General features: G+C 40.5%; 1 protein-coding gene across 1 annotated transcript in view; it reads right to left on the bottom strand.

Moving 5' to 3' along the window:
* The window catches only part of ZFYVE28 (zinc finger FYVE-type containing 28), a 318,804-nt gene that overhangs the window by 61,118 nt on the left and 244,547 nt on the right, over nucleotides 1-13,139 (bottom strand).

Here is a 13,139-nt window from a genome sequence, read left to right as displayed (position 1 = left end):
CAAAACCTATTTTGAAGAAAACCGAATCTGTTCTTAGACTTTATACAATAATATATTTCTAGGTAGGTTACTATGAGCATTTTCCTTCTGATTCCCATTACTAATGCATAAATAGTTAATAGTTAAGAAATTGACAGAGGACACAAGATTGGACAGTTCCCATCTTTTCTTTCCACCTCCTCTTAGTGTTTCTTTGCATTGTGATACTTTCATTTATTCCTTGACATTGTTTAATCAGCTGAAATAATATTTAAGAGTTCATGAGGTGAAAAATATTTACTGACATTACTCTTTTCAGTTCTGCAAGTAATACAGTTATTGAGCACACTATTAATCTACATTAAAGAAAAAGCTTACTTAGAAAAAATATACAACATTCTGATGAACTGAGCTGAAAAAAGAGCAGTTGCAAATATGACTAAACTTAGGAAGACGGGGGGGGGGTAAGAAATATTTTTTGCTTTTGCTTAGAAATATCTTCTATTGAACCAGCTTCTGCTGGTGAAAGAGACAGGCTTTCAATCTTGCACAGAGATCTTCTTCAGATCTGGGACACCAATATTCTGACGCCATTGCACAGTTACTTCCATATCCACTTAGAAATCATGTTTTACTTACATTTAACATTTTCCATATCCAAATGATAAATGAAGAAAAGTTAACAAGTATAAGAGCCACACTTACTTTGTAAACACGAAGCTGTCTCATTTGAAGAATCCCGAGGCATAACTGGAATGGAATAATACACTACCTTGTCTGATACTTGGCAGGACAGCAATGACAAACTGATAATCTGTCAATATGGCAATTCCTTTTCAATATATTACTTATCAGACCCTCTATTTTTTCCTCCTTTCTACTACTAAGTGATGATTACTTTCAGGGGTCAAATACCCTATTTGGGAGTACAGGATAGCAGACCTTTAAGGAAACAAGGCTAGTGTGATCTAACTGATCCCTCATCAGGCGGTGTTTGAGGCCTGATTCAAAGTCCACTGAAGTAAAGGAGAATCTTTCCATTGACTTCACTTGACTTTATATTAGGCCCTGAAAGCATTGTGGAGATCATAAACTTACTGGATGCTCAAAGACTTAACATTACCTTGACAATTTTGTACTTCAATAACAAGATAAGAGCTCTCGACTTCACATCTTAAAACCTGATTTACATTCTTACTAATAATATCCTGATTTTGAAATGGAAACACCATGTAAAAAAAAAGTCATCTTTGGGACTGATACTTTAATACAAAACTGCCAACTGCATTAGCCTTGAAAAAAACCAAAAGATTTCCTGGTGGCATAAATGTGTATATGTGATTTTTAGGGGCAGCACAGTCCTGTGGCTAGAGCACAGGAAAGGGAGTGAGCCACTCCTAGTAGGCTTAGAAATCACTGGATGGTAGGTACTATGTAAGGGCAAAGTGCTATTATGATTATGTGTATTATATCCATGTAGACAACGGTGTATGTTGCATTTATCTTATTTTAGGTATGAGGTATGTGGGATGTAAAATATATGGGTGGAAGCGAGACAGTGGCTTCAAATTTCAGGACTCTGTGAGGGCCCTTTGGGTTGTTTGGAGCAGCAGTGGGAGGAGGACCGTGGAAAGGCAAGTGTGCAGAGACCAGCTGGAGGTGATTTTGTCTGGGCTGGGTAAATTCCCAAGAAAGGTCTCTCCATATTCCACAGACTGGTCCATCAGGCATGATAAAGATCCAGGCTTATGAGAAGGTGGCAGTGATACTGTGACATTGCACCCATAATGCTTTCTAGAAATATGTTTATGAATGTAAATATGATATAACTGGAATATGTTTTATGCTAGATATGCCATGTAACATATCTTTGCAAAGGTTATGTTCTACTGCATGTATTCATCCTACTTGTATGCATGTATCATTTTTATATTTGAAGTTATGAGCATTGGCTCTATGCTTGTATTTAAAGTGTTTGCTGTAGAAAGCACCTAAGGCAGATTTGATCAACACAGTGTGAAGGGGTTATTCAAGTAAATGGAAGTACTTGGCAAACAATGGACCTTGATAGACACCAATCTGAGATTTCCTGGGAATGTCCTTGTAGAGAACTAAGTCATGCATGGACATGTGACTTGCCCATGTAACTCCAAGACTCCATCTTGTAGCTGGGATTCTACACAGAAGGAGGGAGGGGTTTACACCCACAAGAGAGAAACTATATAAAGTCCTGAGAGACTCTTCCATTTTGTCTTCAGCTGGCTCAAGAGGTAGCCTCTTCACCCCCAAAGGATACCTGAAAGAAACTGGAACAAAGGACAGTAACTACAGGGGTGTGAGTGATTGCTGGACCCAGACTAGAAGGAGGCGAGTCTATAAAAGAAACTTACTGGAACATCTCTGAGGGTGAAATTTCATCTGTAATCACTTTCTTACTGTATTAGGCTTAGACTTGAGTGTTTTATTTTATTTTGCTTGGTAATTCACTTTGTTCTGTCTGTTATTACTTGGAACCACTTAAATCCTACTTTTTGTATTTAATAAAATCACTTTTTACTTATTAATTAACCCAGAGTATGTATTAATACCTGGAGGGGGCAAATAGCTGTGCATACCTCTCTATCAGTGTTACAGAGGGCAAACAATATGAGTTTACCCTGTGTACGCTTTATACAGGGTAAAACAGATTTATTTGGGGTTTCGACCCCATTGGGAGTTGGGTATCTGAGTGCTGGAGACAGGAACACTTCTTAAGCTGTTTTCAGTTAAGCCTGCAGCTTTGGTGGGAAATGGTTCAGACCTGGGTCTGTGTTTGTAGCAGGCTAGCGTGTCTGGCACAACCAGGCAGGGCACTGACGTCCTAAGCTGGCAGGGAAAACAGGTTCAGAGGTAGTTTCAGCATATCAGGTGGCAGTTCCCAAGGGGGTTTCTGTGATCCAACCCATCACAGATACCATATTGGGAGAACATCTGACTCTGTGGCTTATGAAAAAGAAACTGAAATGGGGCTTGAAAACGACAGAGCGCTCTACCAAGTGATCAGCACCGGAGTTAATTGTAAACAATATATTTCAAGTTCTGTAATTCAGTCTGTATAGGAGCTGTGGTGAATTGGAATTTCTACAATGACCTTTGAAGGGAGGGACTGCTCTGCAAACCTAGTCCTTGTAACAAGGGAGCAGAGGGTAGGGTGCTCTGGGTCATAGGAAACCTGGGGTTGCGACAATCAACATATCAAAACTCCATAAAAGGAGTGATTGTAATAAAAAAAAGTCACTGAAGGCAAAAAATGGACATCTCTTGGATCCATATTTATTTTTAATCAATGACTTCCATGTCAAATTTACTATGTTAAAGGTTAAACAAGATTTTTAGGACTGACACCACTGCAACATCAACATATTATCTGAAAATAAGTCATGTTATATCTGACTCATACATCACCAGATATCACACAACAAAAACTGTAGAATCAAAATGTAGCTGGCAGCTTAGATGATAATAATTGAGGCAGAATAAAAGACAGCACATGCTCTTCTGCAGCTCTGCTGACTGTACAGCATTAACAGTAATAAAATACTGATTTTTTTAAAATTAGTAAACCTAAGCAGCTATGACTCAGAATAAACACTTGGATACAGCCACGTGCAGTCACCAGGTGCCATTTTTGCATTCACTTTTATAGCCATAACAACACTATGTGGATTGTGTCCTCCACCTTACACCCACTTCCCCATTCTCTCTGGCAGATTTGTTTTCATTCCATAATGCTTATTCTTCTTCTGCATAAATCATTCCACGTGAATCTTGAAGTTTAATGTTTGGCAACTTCTTCATTGTAAATTTGTTAGAAAAGGTACCATACAATCTCTCTAGAGATTCCCAAAGAGTAATCATCAGTGGTTCACAGTTTAGCTGCAAGGGCATATTGACTGGGGTCCCACAGGGATAAATTCTGGGTCCGGATCTATTCAATATCTTCATCAATGATTTAGATAATGGCATAGAGAGTACACTTATAAAGTTTACGGACAATACTAAGCTGGGAGGGGTTGCAAGTGCTTTGGAGGACAGGATTAAAATTCAAAATGATCTGGACAAACTGGAGAAATGGTCTGAGTAAACAGGATGAAATTCAATAAGGACAAATGCAAAGTACTCCATTTAGGAAGGAACAATCAGTTACACACATACAGAATGGGAAATGACTGCGTAGGAAGGAGTACTGTGGAAAGGAATCTGGGGGTCATTGTGGATCACAAACTAAATATGAGTGATCAGGATAACACTGTTGGAAAAAAAGCAAATATCATTCTGGGATGTATTAGCAAGAGTGTTGTAAGCAAGACACGAGAAGTAAATCTTCCATTCTACTCCGTTCTTATTAGGCCTCAACTGGCATGTTCAAGAAAGATGTGGACAAATTGGACAAAATCCAGAGAAGAGCCACAAAAATGATTAAAGGTCTAGAAAACATGACCTATGAGGAAAGATTGAAAAAACTGGGAGAAGAGAAGACTGAGAGGGGACAAGATAACAGTTTTCAAGTACATAAAAGGCTGCAACAAGGAGGAGGGAGAAAAAATTTTCTCCTTCACCTCTGAGGATAAGACAAGAAACAATGGTCTTAAATTGCAGCAAAGGCAGTTTAGGTTTTACATTAGGAAAAACTTCCTGTGAGGGTGGTTAAGGATTGGAATAAATTGCCTAAGGAGGTTGTGGAATCTCTGTCAGTGGAGATTTTTAAGAACAGGTTAGACAAACATCTCTCAGGGATGGTCTAGATAATACTGTACTTAGTCCAGTCCTACCTTGAGGGCAGGGGACTGGATTAGAAGACCTCTATAGGTCCATTCCAGACCTAAAGTTTTATGATCTTTTCACCAGGCCAAAGATAGTGGTGAGTGATCTGCATTACTCAGATTAAGAGAACTCAGGACAATAGGTATGCTCTCCTTGGGAGACTTCTTCCTCTTGTCTGAAGGGAGAGAGGTTTGGGAGTAATGGAAAAATACCAAAAGGCAGAACAAAAGCAGATGACCCCAGCAGGAGTCCATGAATGGACTCATAGGGAGAACTGAGGAGAGGGGTAGAGCCATTTTGCACCAGAGTAAGAGGAGGAAGACTGGGGCAGGCTAGGCAAGGGAACAGAGGACCCTGCCTCTCTATCTGAACACATGGTGCCCCAAGGACTCCCAAGAGAAGGGGAGTTAGTGAGGGTTATTGTGTTCAGGATGTTTTATTGTTTTGTATGATCTGTACTCCCCTATGCTTTACATGATTAAATATAAGGAGCACGAAAACATTAGACTGTACAAAGTGTGTGTGTAGACTGCGTCACAACTCCTGCAGGCGCTTGAGAGAGTTAAACTGTAAGCCAAAGCTTCACATCTTTGGGGAGGAGTTCTGGGATAGTGCAGTCTTCAAGTACTGGAGAGTATGAAGGTTCAGCACAGTGTTCAGAGGGACTAGGCAGCCGGACAGGAGACTTCTACACTCAGGGAGGGAGGGTGCCAGGTAGAAGGTCTGTGCACTGAGAGTGTGCCTGGGAACTCTCAGGTTGGCGCCATGACTGGACTCCAGGAGCTTCAAACACACCAGTGATCCAGAGCAGAGGCGTGGATTCCCCTCACAGCAATCCTAGTGGGTGGCCAAGAAGGGGCTCTCACTAGGATCTGTGACAGTGTGCTCACAGGGTATTCCAAAGATATATTTATTTAGTGTGTGCATAGTCGTCTAGCCAAGTGATAGTATCTTCAGTGCCGTGACGCAGTTCTTCAAGGCCACCGCTGGCATTCATCGACAATATGCGTCATTGTCTGTGTTGCACCACAGCTGCACAAAGGGCTGTCATGAAAACTCCAGCGATACTGGTTGGCTTCACAGAGACCTTGCCTGATCCAGAACCTGTTCAACAGGAACCACTGGCGAGGGGGCAGGTCAAAACCACGTGGGCACATTGTGGGATTGGCGACAACGGACTGGTTGGGGATTATAACAGATATCCATTCCTCTCGCCAGAGTACTTGTGGCACCTTAGAGACTAACAAATTTATTAGAGCATAAGCTTTCGTGAGCTACAGCTCACTTCATCGGATGCATCCGATGAAGTGAGCTGTAGCTCACGAAAGCTCATGCTCTAATAAATTTGTTAGTCTCTAAGGTGCCACAAGTACTCCTTTTCTTTTTTGCAAATACAGACTAACACGGCTGCTACTCTGAAATCTCGCCAGAGTGTTTCCGCCCTAACATCCTGGCATGGCAGATGAGACCATAACGGGTGACGTGACGGCAAACGTGCAGCTGGTGGTTTAAAAAGATCATTGTACAGCGGCAGGTTTGAATTGGCGCATATTTTCTCCAGTAACTTGCCAGTGGCGATTTCTTGTCTGATATGAGGCAGAGCAATATTGCTCAGAACTAGGAGCCATGGGAGTGGAGTCGGACGCAGGTATTTGTAGGAGTATTTGTTCAGAGCTCTCTCTACTTAACAACTATCCAAATTTTTCTACTAAGTATCTACTTTGTTTTCATGATCATATTTTGCTCTTACCAAGTCAAATTCTCTACTGATGTAAACTGATACAGCTCTATTGACTTCAATGGGGTTATTTACAACAGCTGAGTATCTCAACTATGTACCGCTGGAAGCTTATCTGATGTTGTCAAAGCTACTCTAAAATCACATGCATATCTACATTGTTGCTATAAAGAACTCTGCATTTACCAAGAATGGTCACACTACAGAATCTGAGTTCTTTCTTATTCCTTGAACATGCCAGGTATAAAGAAACAGGGTATGATACAAAACAAATGAAGTCAACTGAAAGACACCCATTGAATTCAGTCAGTTTGAATTAGGCCCAGACTGCACTATCTGAGATACCACAGTCTGATAAATATTGACTTATTAAGTATGACCACTTTAGTTCCAAAATTATATCAATTGAAGCACTTTACATGATGAGACTCACAGTTTTCTATGTATAATTTCATTGATTCTTTGTGTTCCCCCATTTGTTAGTTTTATCCACCTGTTTATAGTCTTACACTTCGATTTTAAAGTTTTGGGGCAGGCATAGCCTCTTTGTTAGATATCTGTATAATACCTAGCACAATGGGGCCCTGGCCTCTAAGTGCTACTATAATACAAATAATATTTAATTTTTAAATTCTACATACACACATATACATACATATGAACAAACACACCGACATATACCTATACACCTGAATAATACTGTGTCTAAATATAAATTATAAACTTCTTGCATGCAAATCAAGAGGATCCTAATGGAGTTACACCTAAAAGTGGTGTATTTTATGCATTAAATTTAAAATATGCAGTTAACTAACCATCGCTGGACATTGTTTCTTAGGAAAATTCTTTGCAATATAGAGCAGTAATTATCCTCACTAAGAAGATGAAAGAGTTGTTATACAAAACCTGTCAGATTAAATTGGGTAATCTTCTGTTGCCATTACTTCAGTAATTAGAATGGAAACAATTTATGTCTTAAACCAAAAGTAAACCTGTTAAACAAATTGTTCCGTGTCACCAATTCTAAACTTATCAACAAAAGTTTTATTATAAACTGAAATTGCTTTCACTGTGAAAGGGAACCATTCAGCTACTTCTGTTTTTCCTTTGCTTTGTCTATGAAAAATTACCAGGATTTCAGAGATACTTTCAGATACTAAATGAAGCTTCTTTTTCTTATAAGATACAGGCAACTGAATAATAGAAATACTTTTTCACATAATACATAATTAGGCTTTGGGATCCATTGCAATATGAAATAATTGAAACCAATAACTTAACAAGATTCAAAAAGGAATTGCATATATATGAAGAATGTCCAGAGTTGTTTATAATTATAAACAATAACTTCTGGAGGGGGTATTAAACCTCATGATTCAGGGATTAAGTTAAATTGCTAACCATTAGAGATCAGGATGAGACCTACTTTAGGGGGCTGATTATCCTATATCTCCCTGCTGCATGGTTCTTATGCCTTCCTCTGAAGCTTCTGGTACTGGCCAGTGTTTGGCAGTATACTGGACTAGATGGGCCTCAGCTCTGATCCAGTATGCCAAGTCCTATGTTACTATGAAAAAAATAACATTGGATCTTTCTGACTCGCCTTGTTTTTATCATTCACAAGAAATGAGTAAGTAGAGCACTTGAAAGCCAACTCTGACAGTTTCACTGTATTTCCTTTTTATGGTAGACTTGAAAAAAGATTGGCTATAAAAGTCACTTTGGGGGTTCTAATCTGCCTTCATTGTAATTGACACATTATTATATGAGGGCAAATTATATTTGGAAAAATAAAGAATATTTGTCTTCTACTGTATACTGCAGATGAGCAAAAAATAAGCAAGATTCTTAAAGTGTACTGTGGTTGTTATCAGCTATAGTTACTCTACCTATTGCAAAAACAACGGAGCGTTTTGCACAGCTGGCAGAACCCAGGCTGAAGAACTTGCTCCATCAATGGTCTGGAACTGGCTGGCTGCCCAGCCCACAAAAAGGGCAGAGTAGCTGAAGAGAGGATGAGGATAAGGCAGCTAGGAGATAAATTGATTTCACACATCTTCCACACAGCCTCCATCAGGTTGGCTTCTATGGAGACCTCTCCAGAATTTAAAGTTACCTTCCCTTCAAGAAGGGAAGCAATGTTAATTTTGATTGCTTTTTTTCTCTGAGGGTCAATCCTCTCTGTATGTAGCTGTTCCCATAGGAGTAAGATGTGGGTATGAGTGCAAATTGCAATTAACTGATCTAGCCCTAAACCCCACCCTCCAGAAACAGACCTGATATGCACCGTTACCCCCTCCACCCTGCACAACTAGGCTGCTTATGGCAGAAATCCAAAATCACCCAAATATTCTGAGATGGGAATATAATGTATTACATTTTTATTCACACTAAATGGTATGAAATGGATTCAGAGGTGTTATAGTATTTTTGATGTACTGATATGATTATTAGGGGCTTCATCCTGAACCACTGAAGTCAGTGGGAACCTTGCTGTTGATTTCAATGGGCTCAGGATCAAGCCCTAGGTGGACATAGAGCTTTGATAAAAGATTAGAGATAAACGTATCTGCAGAATTTTAGATCTGGCTGAAATTATTCAGTAATGACAGTGTGTGTATTATCTCTCTACTTTTGTGCGGAGTAACTGTATGTATCCAAGTTAATATTAATATAATTATAATATATGCATCTTATATATGTCTCAATTAAAAATTTAAAACATTTTGTTTCCTGGCCTACAGCACCAGAACTTGAAAAAGTACAATTCTTTTTGCTAATAGTATACAGAGTAGGATAATTACTCCTAGACTAATTTTCAGAGGTGCTCGATATCTACAATTCCCACTGATTCCAAAGATGCTTTGCACCTTTGAAAATCAGGCAATCCAGCAATAGGACATCAAGGAGAAGAATATAATGGATTTATCTAGCCAACAGACACTTTACTAATCCAATAGCTATACTGTAATTTTATAATAGCTAATGGGAGCAGTGTAAACCCAGTGTCTCTTATTTCCTTTAATGAGCTTCAACATGACAGATTTCAGAGTAGCAGCCATGTTAGTCTGTATTCACAAAAAGAAAAGGAGTACTTGTGACATCTTAGAGTCTAAAATTTATTTGAGCATAAGCTTTCATGAGCTACAGCTCACTTCATCGGATGCATTCAGTGGAAAATACAGTGAGGAGATTTATATACACACACAGAGAACATGAAACAATGGGTTTTATCATACATACTGTAAGGAGAGTGATCACTTAAGATGAACTATTACCAGCAGGAAGGGCGGGGGGATGAGGAAAACCTTTTGTGGTGATAATCAAGGTGGGCCATTTCCAGCAGTTAACAAGAACGTCTGAGGAACAGTGCGGGGTGTGGTGGGGGGGAGAAATAACATGGGAAAATATTCCAAATATTTCCAACACACCTCTGAACAACATACTAACCCACAGAGACCTTCCTACCAACTACAAAAAGAAGGATTCTGGGTGGATTCCTCCTGAAGGTCGAAACAACAGACTGGACTTCTACATAGAGTGCTTCCGCCGATGTCCACGGGCTGAAATTGTGGAAAAGCAGCATCACTTCCCCATAACCTCAACCCTGTAGAACACAATGCCATCCACAGCCTCAGAAACAACTCTGACATCATAATCAAAAAGGCTGACAAAGGAGGTGCTGTCGTCATCCTGAATAGGTCGGAATATGAACAAGAGGCTGCTAGGCAGCTCTCCAACACCACTTTCTACAAGCCATTACCCTCTGATCGCACTGAGGGTTACCAAAAGAAACTACACCATTTGCTCAAGAAACTCCTTGAAAAAGCACAAGAACAAACCCGCACAGACACACCCCTGGAACCCCGACCTGGGGTATTCTATCTGCTACCCAAGATCCATAAACCTGGAAATCCTGGATGTCCCATCATCTCAGGCATTGGCACCCTGACAGCAGGATTGTCTGGCTACATAGACTCCCTCCTCAGGCCCTACGCTACCAGCACTCCCAGCTATCTTCAAAACATCACTGACTTCCTGAGGAAACTACAATCCATCGGTGATCTTCCTAAAAACACCATCCTGGCCACTATGGATGTAGAAGCCCTCTACACCAACATTCCACACAAAGATGGACTACAAGCCATGAGAAACAGGATCCCGATAATGTCACGGTTAACCTGGTGGTTGAACTTTGTGACTTTGTCCTCACCCATAACTATTTCACATTTGGGGACAATGTATACCTTCAAATCAGCGGCACTACAATCGGTACCCGCATGGCCCCACAGTATGCCAACATTTTTATGGCTGACTTAGAACAACGCTTCCTCAGCTCTCGTCTCCTAATGCCCCTACTCTACTTGCGCTACATTGATGACATCTTCCTCATCTGGACCCATGGAAAAGAAGCCCTTGAGGAATTCCACCATGACTTCAACAATTTCCATCCCACCATCAACCTCAGCCTGGACCAGTCCACACAAGAGATTCACACAAGAGACTTCCTGGACACTACGGTGCTAATAAGCGATGGTCACATAAACACCACCCTATATCGGAAACCTACTGACCGCTATTCCTACCTACATGCCTCTAGCTTTCATCCAGATCACACCACACGATCCATTGTCTACAGCCAAGCTCTACGATATAACCGCATTTACTCCAACCCCTCAGACAGAGACAAACACCTACAAGATCTCTATCATGCATTCTTACAACTACAATACTCACCTGCTGAAGTGAAGAAACAGATTGATAGAGCCAGAAGAGTACCAAGAAGTCATCTACTACAGGACAGGCCCAACAAAGAAAATAACAGAACACCACTAGCCGTCACCTTCAGCCCCCAATTAAAACCTCTCCAAAGCATCATCAAGGATCTACAACCTATCCTGAAGGACGACCCATCGCTCTCACAGATCTTGGGAGACAGGCCAATCCTTGCTTACAGACAGCCCCCCAGTCTGAAGCAAATACTCACCAGCAACTACACACCACACAACAGAACCACTAACCCAGGAACCTATCCTTGCAACAAAGCCTGTTGCCAACTCTGTCCACATATCTATTCAGGGGATACCATCATAGGGCCTAATCACATCAGCCACACTATCAGAGGCTCGTTCACCTGCACATCTACCAATGTGATATATGCCATCATGTGCCAGCAATGCCCCTCTGCCATGTACATTGGTCAAACTGGACAGTCTCTACGTAAAAGAATAAATGGACACAAATCAGACCTCAAGAATTATAACATTCAAAAACCAGTCAGAGAACACTTCAATCTCTCCAGTCACTCGATTATAGACCTGAGAGTGGCTATCCTTCAACAAAAAAACTTCAAAAACAGACTCCAACGAGAGACTGCTGAATTGGAATTAATTTGCAAACTGGATACAATTAACTTAGGCTTGAATAGAGACTGGGAGTGGATGGGTCATTACACAAAGTAAAACTATTTCCCCATGTTATTTCTCCCCCCCACCCACCCACCCACCGTTCCTCGGATGTTCTTGTTAACTGCTGGAAATGGCCCACCTTGATTATTACCACAAAAGATTTTCCTCCTCCCCCTCCCCCCCGTTCCTGCTGATTCATCTTAAGTGATCACTCTCCTTACAGTGTGTATGATAAAACCCATTGTTCAATGTTCTCTGTGTGTGTGTATAAATCTCCTCACTGTATTTTCCACTGAATGCATCCGATGAAGTGAGCTGTAGCTCACGAAAGCTTATGCTCAAGTAAATTTGTTAGTCTCTAAGGTGCCACAAGTACTCCTTTTCTTTTTGCGAACATGACAGATGTGTTATAATCATACAGTAAGCATTTCAATAAGTCTTATGTTTTGTTTTATATTAAGATTGAAAATCTAATTGGCTAATAGGTAAAGAATATTGAACTTTATACTGAAATTTGATAGGAGTCAATAATGTGCTGCAATAATATGTTGTTTTATAGTCTTACAATAAGCATTGTATTGGAATACAGCATGTGAGCATTTTAATAGTAGAACACACCAAAGCCTATTCTATTGCCCTCATCCACTGGTGACAAAGCCAAAGTGTAGCTGGAGGGTGAGTTAACGTCTGACTGCTGGAAGGAAATGCAAGTGCCCCATCCAACTTCCCCCCTTGATCTCCTTTATATGTCCCCCCAAACCACCTCACTGTCCAGTAATTGCAACCCAGTGAGTTTAAATCCACTAGTCACAAGGCAAAGAAAGCCCATGAAACAACCCCAAGGCAGTTACTCTTGTGGGGGGGGGGAGAGATGGAGCACCTTCCCTTCCTACTGCCTAAGTGCTGAGGACTCTGCAAACCCTGAACACTGTAGAGATGGCTCTGTTGTTGTTTTAAATGAACAGTGGTGATGATAGAGTTCATCAAGGACGTTGCTGAAGGGGCAATAATTGCCTGATTGGACTTAACTAGCTAGACTGCTAACCACAAAGTTTATACATACTTTAATTTTACATAGTTTATGTATGATTTGCTTTGATTTTCTGTGTGTTCACTAATAAATATTGTTTCACTGAAAATATTTTGCAAACTGGCTCCAGATAATTTAAATCTGGACCCTTTCCTATGAAGCAGTATATTGTAATCTCCAA

Source organism: Dermochelys coriacea, chromosome 4 (assembly GCF_009764565.3).
Source record: "Dermochelys coriacea isolate rDerCor1 chromosome 4, rDerCor1.pri.v4, whole genome shotgun sequence".
Taxonomy (NCBI): Eukaryota; Metazoa; Chordata; order Testudines; family Dermochelyidae; genus Dermochelys; species Dermochelys coriacea.
The sequence above is the reverse complement of the archived record's forward strand: the minus strand, read 5'-3'. Positions and strand labels throughout refer to the sequence as shown.